General features: G+C 36.9%; 1 pseudogene; it reads left to right on the top strand.

Annotated features, from left to right (window-relative positions):
• The first annotated feature begins 611 nt into the window (after positions 1-611).
• LOC136263240 (isocitrate dehydrogenase [NADP] cytoplasmic-like) lies at positions 612-4069 on the top strand (annotated as a pseudogene).
• Positions 4070-5392: the final 1323 nt, after the last annotated feature.

The following is a 5392-nucleotide window of genomic DNA, read 5'->3' as shown; positions in this document are numbered from 1 at the left end:
TTCTAAATATGGCAAAAACTTTCTATCTCATAACCATTTGGGAATTATTATTCTAGTTTGTGTAAGGAGGGTGTGTACAGTGTGTGCGTATCGTGGTGTGTGTGTGTGTTAGTGTAGGGGTGCACCCATGGTTAGGGGTACATCCATGGTGTGTACGGCGCATTTCTTAAATTATACAGTGGAACCTTTCTAAACCAGTCTCAACTTTAACCCAAGTTTTCTTGGCCTAACTTGTAAATAATTACGCATATGGCTGCCTCATTTGGGTAATTTATTTAAAGTTGGTTTATTATAGAGGTGGCCTTTCTATTCAGGTGGCCAGGTTCTGTTTAATACAGTGCCAGTTGGTGTATGTAGATGCTTAAGAGTTTGGTACAAGGTTTCAACATACAACTCAGCACTAATAATTTGACCTGGAAGTTATAGTAGTACTGCTTCACAACCAGATCATATGGTATCCATGTTCACAGGTTTCATGTGACCAATTGATGTGTCTGGTTTCCCTGGTTTTTACCATACAATTTTACATTAAACATAATAGCCTGCAATAGTGTCATATGACACTTAATGAATTTTATGTAAATATTCTTAAAAGTGTGGTACATGTGTCATGTCTTGAATTTCTTATTAGAATTTAAACTGAAGGCAATGTGGAAGTCACCTAATGGAACTATCAGGAACATACTGGGTGGTACTGTGTTCCGAGAGGCCATTATTTGTAAGAATATTCCTCGTCTGGTGCCTGGTTGGACCAAACTGATTATCATCGGACGTCACGCCCATGCAGACCAGGTGACCTCTCACATGACTCCTTGGAATTGGAGAAAATATATATTATTTTTATGGTTGTACGTCTAATTATGGAAATGTGTATTTAGTGAAACCTAAAGTTTTTTGAACAACGTTAGAAGTCACTTTGTGGTTTTCAACTGGTCACCTGCTAAGCAATTTAATATCGTTGAATAATTTAATATTGTTTAACTGTAAGTCTCTTGGGATAGTTACATAAAGGTCTCCAATGATGGCAGTTTAATTGACGCTTACTTGGCAATAGAATTTATTGTGCTTAATTTAGTATAAACAACTTGTGAATAATTTTAAAATAAACTGCATTGATCACAAAGTTGTCTCTTTTTATGTCAGTTAACTTCCAATAATATTTAGTAACATTTTCCACTGTTGCCTGACTAGTAAATTATGAGCATCTGTTCTTAGCTTAGCAGGTGACTAAATGAGTTAACTTATTGCAAAAAGGAAATGTGTCCTTTGGCATGGCTGATTTAATAATAGTTGCCCAACAAAAAGTGTTTAAAAGTTTGTAAATCATGTCAGTGATAATAAGCTATAGTGAGGCTTTCCTTGGTGGTCATCCTTACATACTGACCATCTCATTATAATGACCATGGAATGTAGCTAATTTGTACTTCATGACCTCATTAATAAAACCACCTCACTATAGTGACCATGTCAAGTAGGTTCCATATACAACTAAAGTATATAATACCTCATTATTTATTGCTGTCTTGTTCTTATAAGCACATTGCCAATCGTATATTTTAGTGATGTAGTTACTATATGTAGCCATTGTAATACTACGCAACTTTTGTGGACTTCTCTCTCTCATGTGGAAATGTACATTTAAGGATATTTGTGTAGGAAAGATCATATTATATGATGCAACTCTATTGTAAATGGAACAAGAGTGCTTTCCTCATGGGAATTCTATTGTGTGTAGTGTTTGTGATGAAGTGTTTCTGTGGCCTTATAGTATGGCTTGAGTGCTGTTTTAGAGTTCACCATGATATAACACCTTTATCAGTTTTCTCGTCTCCTTTTTTGGGAATGTAGTTCTAATTTGGGAATCATTTGTATGGGGGTCACTATGAATCCTTATAGTGTGTGTGTGCTCTCTGTATCAAATATGTAATTAGAGTTTCTCAAATATTGTCCACAAAATGGTTGCAGTTATTCTTGAGAAATAAATGAAGAGAGAAGTAATAATGTTGTAGAGCTTCTCAAATATTTTCTACAAAATGGTTGCAGTTATTCTTGAGAAATAAACAAAAACAGTATTATCACATTGATATCAGGTCATAAGTAATCCTTTCCATCTGCTCACCATCCTTTGATATGGGTAGTGTATCCAAGTGTATACTCTCTCTTTTTCTTACAGTACCAGGCTACAGATTTTGTGGTGCCAGGTGCCGGAAAAGTGGAGCTTGTGTACACTCCAGCTAGCGGTGGAGAGGCTCAACATCATGAACTGTTTGATTTTGATGGTTCTGGTGTTGCAATGGGGATGTACAACACTGACAAAGTGAGCTGCTGTTTGTCTGCCTGACATGTGTGTTGGTATAAACATTTCTTCTCCAAGCTGTCAAGTATATTGTTTTCGGTGTGGTACAGCCCTCAATGGCTTTGGGTTAAATGATGAAATATTGTGGGCTTGTATCAGACCACATTCCTTACCAGTTACCAGGAAGCCAATGCACATGACTATTATATACCCACACAACACAGTACTGGTAACCAGGAAGTGTCATGTGACTACTTCAATGTGTGTGGTATAGTCTGTGATGTACTGCCATAGCATGGGGTATTTTATTGGGGAATTAGAAGCCTTCAAGTGTGTTATCAATTATTGGAATTATTTGATTAGCCAAATTATGTTGTTTACTTGGTGTAATAGTTTGTGTACATAATGGGACTGGCAATGGAAGTTTTATTTTATTGTGGTCAACGTATTACATTTACCATAATCTTTTTTTCCTATGTCATTGTGACTCTGATATTTTCCTTTGTTAGTCAATCACTGACTTTGCTCACAGCTCATTCAAGTATGCTCTTGATAAGGGATGGCCTCTATACATGAGGTATGTGTTTGTGTGCTAGTTACATTCCTCATACCCCATACTTCATTCTTCATATTTATTCCAGTACAAAGAACACCATTTTGAAGAGGTACGATGGACGATTCAAGGACATCTTTCAAGAGATCTATGACAAGTACAGTCAATCCCATAGCAAACGTTGTTGCTACATTGTATGTTACAGAGAATACAAGCCACAATTTGAGGCCAAGGATATTTGGTATGAACACAGACTGATTGATGACATGGTTGCTTATGCCATGAAGGCTGAGGGTGGATTTGTGTGGGCATGTAAGAACTATGATGGAGATGTCTAGTCAGACGCCATAGCTCAAGGTAAATAAAGCACCATGGGGGTCTCCCTATTATCCTTCAATCTTAGGCTATGGTTCACTGGGAATGATTACCAGTGTGTTACAGTGCCCTGATGGCAAGACTGTTGAAGCCGAGGCAGCCCACGGTACAGTCACCAGACATTACCGGTTCCATCAGCAAGGAAAGGAAACATCTACAAACCCAATAGGTCAGTCTAGACAACAGCAGTATCCTATTGTTATTCTAAGGTCTTCAGTGACCCTCAGTGATGTATTGAAAGTTATGCTGAACCACTAGATTATGTGACTGCTTATGACATGTTAAGTGTAGTGGAATCCATTTAGTAGCATCACATAGTACACATCAAGGAGGCTAAACAGGACAGAGGGTGGTGATATTATTTTAATTATGGAAATGACTTCACCACAAATGTGTGTACACACTTGTCTGAGAGTTCAGAATTTATATTCTCAGGAAATCACAATATCTCATTAATAAATGGATTTTTTTCTATCCACACAGCTTCTATCTTTGCCTGGACACGAGGTCTTTCTCACCGTGCCAAGTTAGACAATAATCTTCCACTTGCTAAGTTTGCCACCAACTTGGAAGCTGTCTGTATTGAGACAATTGAGGCTGGTTTCATGACTAAAGATTTAGCCATCTGCATCAAAGGAATGAATGGGTAAGGGAGTACCACCCCCAACTATTGTACAACTTGCTCTATTCATCTCTTAGAGTTGAAAGGAAGGATTATTTGAATACGTTTGAATTCTTGGACAAGCTGGCTGAGAACTTAGACAAGAAGCAGGAGGAATGACTAGGTCAAAGGGCAAAACTTTAGAGACATTGTAACTTTTTTTCACCCCTTCTAGGTATTTGTCCCGTTTCACTTTAGGATATTTAGCTCAAAGATTTTCGCTTAGGCTCCTAGGCTATGGGTAAACACCTCGAACAGGCTCTGCCTTCTGTGTACACCCTCCAGTGCCTAACTGGTAAAGTAGATAATAACAATAACAATAACAACTTATTTTACTAGGGTATAATAAATAATAGTAGTTTGCAAAGAAATTTAGGGCATGTTTTGTGTATATGTACAATTGAGTGATGAAATTAAATATTCAAAGAAATGATATCATATAGTTGATAAACTACGACTGTCATTCGTAAAGTACAATGACTGTCATTATCATTCAGAAGATGTAGTTAGTTAATTGACTACATGTGACACATGTAGAGTGATTTGTATGAAGACTTTTGCTAGAGGATGTGCCACTTACCCCTACATGCTATTTAGCTGTATTCACTACACATTGTTGTGTAGCTGTACAAAACATGTACTGACAAGTTGTGTATCAACAAGTGTGTGTGGCGTAGAAACTTGAACGGTTTGCTTTTAAAATAAAATTTTTTGTATGTCCCACTGATGATGTATAAAATAGTTTGATGTTGCTTTCATGTATACCAATTCAGTAGACATCAAATGAGTTTGGTGTAGCAACTAGTTGATATATTGTCTGTCAAGTAACTGCTATGGTACCACTATGATGGGTTAACCATATTTTATATAATTTGATGTGTTATTATCAAATGGTTGCTATTCTGTTAAAATCACTACCAAGTTGTGTTTATACAGTGTTGTTCTAATATAAACCAAATGTCTTCAGTAGTGTAAACTATGGAACCACTCCCACAACACATTTTTGAGTAGAAAAACATCAGTTATCCATCAAAAAAGAGCAATCATAGATAGGGTCACATCTGGCCAACATGATTGTATGCAGTTCCTTTTCACTGAATTATCTAACTTTGCAGTAGACAATCAGAATTATGAGTCATTTTTTAAATCATGGTAAGTATTTGCAAAACATCCCATTGCTAAAGTCGTAGTCATAGTGTCCAGTTGAAATCATGGGATAGTACTTCAGACAGTACATCCCACTTCCTTGTGTCATCCTGTAAACACTGGAATATTCATAAGTTACAACAGAATTCAATGAGATGATGTTACACAGCAAAGCCTGGTTATCTTGCTAGGCCTCAAGACAGTTCTGAATAGTATTGATTACATTAGGACTCCTAAAAAATCAGGGTAGCTGGTTGCTTTGTTAATGAGGGCTAGTACTCTTTGTAATGGGCCAGGTGTTGAAGACTCCACTATTAGGTGAAACCACATAAATACACTATCTGTATAGTAAGACAACATC

Source organism: Dysidea avara, chromosome 8 (assembly GCF_963678975.1).
Source record: "Dysidea avara chromosome 8, odDysAvar1.4, whole genome shotgun sequence".
NCBI lineage: Eukaryota > Metazoa > Porifera > Demospongiae > Dictyoceratida > Dysideidae > Dysidea > Dysidea avara.
The sequence above is the reverse complement of the archived record's forward strand: the minus strand, read 5'-3'. Positions and strand labels throughout refer to the sequence as shown.